The sequence below is a fragment of the Dipodomys merriami genome, unplaced genomic scaffold (assembly GCF_024711535.1).
Source record: "Dipodomys merriami isolate MVZ:Mamm:240054 unplaced genomic scaffold, mDipMer1.0.p SCAF_370, whole genome shotgun sequence".
NCBI lineage: Eukaryota > Metazoa > Chordata > Mammalia > Rodentia > Heteromyidae > Dipodomys > Dipodomys merriami.
In genome coordinates, this window is record NW_027205271.1 from 712,764 (window position 1) to 719,667 (window position 6,904).

General features: G+C 33.4%; 1 pseudogene; it reads left to right on the forward strand.

The window, feature by feature from the left end:
- The first annotated feature begins 1,975 nt into the window (after positions 1-1,975).
- On the forward strand, positions 1,976-2,075 carry LOC138804746 (U6 spliceosomal RNA; annotated as a pseudogene).
- Positions 2,076-6,904: the final 4,829 nt, after the last annotated feature.

The window sequence follows — 6,904 nt, forward strand, 5'->3', positions numbered from 1 at the left end:
GTCAAGTGTTATTTTGGCAAATGTGATTTTAAATAGTTTATTTGAAAATTAATATACTTTCAGGAGATTAAATGTAGGTTATCATTGGTTTGAAAATGACAACATTTTTATACTACAGAACCTAGTTTTCTGAAGTATCAGTGTTTTGAAACACTAAGGGTCTTCTTAATGTTTTTCTAAATTATATTTGACCTCTAAATCAAGTTTAACTAGCCTTGGTAGACCAATTATGGATCTATAATTCCAGAAACTAATTTTTGGCCAACTTATGCTGCACTGAAATCTTTCATTACTCATTAGGAGAGGGGTATTAAAATAATATTGTTCATTTGTGATTGTGTTCATTCATATTGGCTGGTGATCTGTAAATTGAAAGTGAACTACAGTACTTTCTCTCATATTTTGTGATCTCATCGTTCATTTCAAGTTGCCTTGCATTTCACAGTTGATTACTGCTAATTCCTGTAAGGAATTGGGGCCTTGAAATATTATAGGACATGAGAAATTGAGATTAGTCTTCAATTACTTTCTGTTGGCATGTTGCATGGGCCTAGGTGAGAAGTCTTGCCCTTGTTATCTGATGATGCAGATAACTTGAACCTGGTATCCTTGGACCCGTGTGTCCTGCAGAAGAATAATAGCTTTTAGACATTATATCAGCACAATTTGGGTATAATCAGTAAGAATGCTTCAGAAATATGGAGAAAAACACTTTGGGACCAGCGAGTTAAAACAATAAACAGAGCATCAGAATATAATAAAATCCCTTATACATTAGCGGAAAACAATACTGTTATTTTACCATGTGAATTCAGAAGACCACAAAGACTTAAAAGGTATCACAAGTTTATACCGAAGACATTGCATTGATACTTTTTATATTCTAATATATATTCTAAACCTAATTATTTATATTCCAATTTATTTATGAGAATAATCGTCAATGTATTTGTCAAACTATCAATTCTAGTAAGATTCATCGTGTGAAATTTAAAATAAGTACATATAAATATAAAATATATAAGTATATATAATATAAAAATCGTTTTGCATTGTTCTGTTGTGGTTAGGGTATCAAAGGCAACTCTGTTTTAAAGTATTATTCCATTATCTCTACCTGTTTTAGGTAGAGTTAGACTTAAAGCTTTACCATTTGTTGATTTAGAGCCCAGAGGCAAGAGGAAACACTGTGATTAAAACATTACCAATTTAAGGCCTAATATCGAGGAGAAACGTATAGACTTCTCCAGAACCTATGGACATATTTGGTGATAGAAAGTCCGTAGTATAAGTTCCTGCCTGGTTGGATGATAGACATGCAAGGACAGTAGGTAATCATGCATATGAACAATTTTTTCACCTTCTTGGCTTTAGCTACTTTTGAAATGATAAGTATAATAAACAATTATATTTTGATAAAATACCTTCCATTCTGAACAATTCTGTCTGAACTGTTCATCTCTCTATGATCTCATGTCAGTAAGGTTAGTTTTGTTCCAGTGGACAATCTATGCTGTCAGGGTAAGATATTCTGATTGGTCTGTTCCTACATGGAAGAAGGGTAAAGGGTCAGCTAGACATTTGTCCCAGCAAGACCTCATTTGGGAAATTTTAATTTGCACAAGTTAAGAAGTAGCTCTTACGCAAGGCTTACTTTGAATACATTAGCTCCACAAAGCTAACTCAGTTGATAAATAAATACTTGAAAAGCAATCACCTTTGGACTTAGCCGTAAAGGCTTCAAAGTATGTTCAAATTTAAAATGAAAACGACAAAATAGTCATTGACAAAAAATTGCAAATTTTAGCAATCTACCAACAATAGTTTTTTTTTTTCATTATACACAGAATTTTAGAGAAATAAGACCAATAGCATTTTTAGGAACAATAAGGGTTCCTTGTTATAAATAGTCAACCATGAATATATGCCTGTATAAAGATTGTATCATTACGTACTTAAATTTAGAGGATACTACATGTTTCAGCAGCAGGTCTACCCAAATGACAACAATACAGAGATTAACATGGCACTTGCAGAAGGATGATATATAAATTCGTGAAATATCCCATATTTTTCATTCTTCAAATGCAAGAAATGAAAAACAGTTATTAAAAAGTTGATTACAAAAATACAAGTGTAACAATACAAGTAATTCATAGAATTGAAGGTTAGTTTGACATCAGTATATTAAATCTTCACCTGAGAAAGGCCTTTACATATCATAATCGTTACAAAACTTGAAATTAGTTAACATTGCCATTTTATCCCAAAGAAATAAAATAAGACAAGGACCTAGGAAAAAAAGGAATCTTAAACTTTTTCTATATGGAATGCAATTTGAAAGGACACATTTATTAATAAACATATACATTATATAACAATGTAGAATTCAAAGTATTATATCTAGGAGCGAATTAAATAGATTATGGACATTATACAAACATAGATATACTTTTTTCAGAAAAGCACCATGAACATCTTTAGTTTCTATACTATTCATTTCAAAAGATGTTAAAATTATTTCTGATTTAAAAAAATCACAAACTCTGCAGAAATTATTATAAATGTATACAAACAACTCTTGAATACATTTTGACATCAAAGTCAGGCAATTCACTTGGAAGAACACCTGGGAATCCATGAATTTTTAAAGTAGGATATTGCTGTTGCTTTGTTTTGTGAAAAAAATTGTAGGGACACAAAGGATGGACTGGCATTTTTGAAATTTAAGAAAATTAACCAAACCATTACAACTTAGGAGAACAATCTGTACAGTCTTCCACAACTTCAAAGAGGTAGTAATACTTACCTATCCTTTTGGAAATACCAAATGCAGTTTCTTCCAAGTTGTTCTTCAGACCTGGTTTGATATAATGGTTCAACAGAAAGAGATACAGCATATAGTTGTTACTTCTATTCCCAGCAGCGAGATGCAAGGTGGTCAAGAGACCTTTAGATTGGGGATTGGTATTTGCATCATGATGAAGTAAGAAAGAAGCCACTCTGGTATTATTCCACATATAAGCACTGTGCAGGGGTGTCTAGCCATTCAGATTTATTGCATGAATATCTGCCTTGAGCTACCAATTCATGGACAATGTCTAAGTGTCCACTCTAGGCTTCTCGATGAAGAGGGTTATACTCATCCTCATTCCTAGTATTCATCTGGGTGGCCTTTTGGAATGTAGTCTCCACACCGTAGTAGGTTGAATAATTTCAGGATCCAAAAGAAATTTGATTGGATCCTACTCCAATTTTTTCTTGCAATTGATACCATTCCTCACTTTTTCATCTTACTTCCTGTCTTCGTCAGAATTGCCTAACGAGAGACTTTGAGTGCCACTGGGAATGAGATGTCCATGTTTTTCCCCAATAGATTACATTGGTTGAACTGGTCAGAAAAATCTGGTGAATTTTCTGCACATATTTATTCACCATGATTTATTTTATCTTTTTCCATTTTTACTACTCTAAATTATTCTAACTGGAGAGTAGGGAATTTATAGAGCAGAGGAAAAATTTTCCTCAATATTCAAAGGTACAGACTGAAAATGATGACCAGTGGTGTCTTCATGTGCAGCTTATTCTAGGAATGAGAAAATAGGAAACAATGCCTTCTATGTAAATGATTTGGGATATACCATGTTATAGTGTAAGAGAACTCACTATTTAACATATGGGCTTAAATAGCTTTCTAGTAGCTTTCTAATGTTGGTATTCAACATTCGATAAAATGTATAATGCAATAGTAAAATAGAAGTCCTTTGTATGACTACCTAAATTCTTCTTTTTTTTAAAAGACATTTGTTTTCATCCAAAAAAATATTCCTGTCTATTGTCTTCAGGTGATTTTGATGATTGAAGATGCTTAATGAGAAGTCAAAATGTATTAGTAGTCCTTTGCTATCAATTAAGTTTCACTTTTTCTTCTTGGAGGATATAATGATCAAAGAAAGCAATCAGCAACAATCGTTCAGAATCATGCTTCCAGTGCAAATGAATTACCAGTAAGTAATCCTCGATACCATTATCCACAAAGATTTGTCACAGATACAATCAGCCTGCCTTCTCTAGCTGCTTTCCTAGCCTGGACCTATTCCTTCATTGTACAGGAAAAGTGTGATTCAACTGATTTCAGTCAGATCTGTTAGTAGAATTATCAAGTATTTAGATTCTTTTTTTTAAACTTAGTTGTGGGGCCTGAACTCTGGGCCAGGGCACTGTCCTTTAGCTCTTCAAATCAAGGCAAGCGCTCTACCACTTGAGCCACAGAACCATTTCCGGATGGTTCTGTTTATGTGGTGCTGATTTGGGAAATGGCAGAGCAGAAAGTGAAATGATGCAACCATAAATATAAAAACAAAATAAATTAGGATAATTATGGAGCAATCATATTGTCTATGAGAACCATGAAAGAGAGAGAAGAAAAGAGACACAGATGTGCAATGACCTAGCTAGCCACAAAATCCATGCTTCTAATCAATTGACAGAGCAAACAATTTTTTTAGTTTTTAAAAGAAATGGAAATAGAATATATGTATTTACTTGAAATTAGTAAAAACATTTTTAGTAGCCTACATAAAGAGTCAGAGATTTGACCAAATTACAGACAAGAATCTTAAACCTTGGGCTGGGATGGTCGCTCAGTGGTAGAGTGCTTGCCTTGCAGCTTACTACAGTGGGGAGACTACTTTCCAAAAAGGCCACTCATATGAATAATAGGGATGAGGATGAGTAAACCCCTCTTTATTGGGAAGCCTAAAGTGGACACCTGGACATTGTCCATGAGTTGGTAGCTCAAGGCAGATATTCATGCAATAACTGTGCATGGCTGGAAACCCCTGCACAGTGCTTATATGTGGAATATATTGCAACAGCACACAGACACACACACACACACACAAACATCATCATCATCATCATCATCATCAGATTTCTTAAGTATTTTTTGTGTATGGTCTTAAGAATAAATTTACATTACTAACTTGAATTTCTGACAGGACAATATCATCACTGTACATCTTCGTTGTATGCTCTCAGTTTTAAATTACTATCTAAGTATGTGCATTAGATAAGTATAGGAAAAAGTAGGAGCCACACCGGTGGCTTAGGTCTTTAATCTTAGCTAATCAGAAAGATGAAATCTGATGATTGTGCTTTGAAACCAGACCAAGAAAAAAAAGGTCCATTAGATTCTGATTTGAAAGTAACCACAAAAGCTTGAAATGGAGCATAGTATAAGCATTAAAATGCTAGCCTTGAGAAAACTAAAACAAAAAAAATAAATTCTGGAACACAGTCAGGCCCTGAGTTCAAGCTCTAGTATTAGCACCAAACTAATAAATGAATGAATGAATGAATGAATTAACTAAAAATAAATTAAGTGGTCAAATGTGGAGAGGCAGGTAAAATGTGACACTGGATTATGTATTATTAGGTAAAATGTGGACACTGGATTATGTATTATTTTGTAATAAGGCAAATTATCATTTTTCCTAATCACTAATATTTTATTTGAACTTTTTTATACAATAAATCCTGAATTTGGCATACATGTATATGTGTTTGTACATGTGCGCACATGTGTGTTTATGTGCGTGAGTGTGTGTGTTTGCAATGTTGCTTGCCAATGTGGACAGAGTGAGGCTGAAAAGAGCTGTGTTGAAATGTTATTTATCAGTGCTCCATCCTGTCATTTCAGTGGAACCACCCTTCTGTACATTTCATTTGTCAAATAATAACATCACCATAATCAAAGCATTTACACCATTAAGTTAGATAAAATAGATCACTTTCAGTTCTTAGTATATATTAGGCAAGAAGATACACATATAATTATGTAGTGAGTTATTGCTGTAAGATGACTGTCAGTACAAAATATGTATTTGACCTCTTAAATTGGATATACTTTTAAGATATACTCCTGAAGTGATTTTGACCAACTCGACCAAGCAGGTATTACTCTCTGGTTATTCCTGTGAAACTCAAGGTGGATAAACACTTTCCAGATTTCTTTTGAAAAAAACATTCTTGGTAAGATCATATCTATTCACACTAAGATAAAAACCCCGTATTTTTTAGGTTTTAATATCCCATCATATTGACTGAAAATCAGTATTGTGGATATGTTTGTTAAATATACATTGCAAAAACAAACAAAAACATGTGTCACCTCCAGATTGTGGATGCATTTGAAGTTGTTTTGTACATACAAATGTTTCTTCATTAATTGTTCTTTTGTGGGAGTAACTATCGCAACATTAACAAATAAGGCTTTTTGAATATCTTTTCCAATATAAATAACATCCCAGAGCGAGTCTTGCAATTTCTGACACCCCTTTGAATATTTTAGTGTTATTTCAATTCATTGACTATACAGCTAAAAACATTTCTGAAATAAACATTGTTAAAATCTGAAAATGTAAATGGGTATACAGGCTTTTTATGCATCATTTTATGAAAAGCCAGTTTTTATGAAACTAAAAGATATAGAATAAAAGAATGGAAGTGAATTGGGTGAGCTAATTATTAGTATAATTTTGTTTTCTATTAGCCCAGTCCTTTGAATGTACATGATGAAGTTAAATTATGTGCTTTCTGACACTTTGCTTCAGTTATTTTTAGAATCTTTGTAGTTATAAGAGTGAATTTGTAGTGTAAATAAATGTCTTTGAATATAATTAGGATTAATCTTTTGTTTTGTGTCCTACTCCCCCAAAATGAGTTATTTTCAAGTGTTAATAGTTTATAATTGAATCTTCAGTATCATAAGAAAATTTGAAAAAAAGGATTGTGCGGAGAAGGTGTAGCCGCCTCTACTCCGAACCTCCCCTTTGCCTCCGCACTTCTCTGGGGCCAGCAGCCACCGACCAGAGGCCTGGGACCGCGGGCTCAGCCAACGACC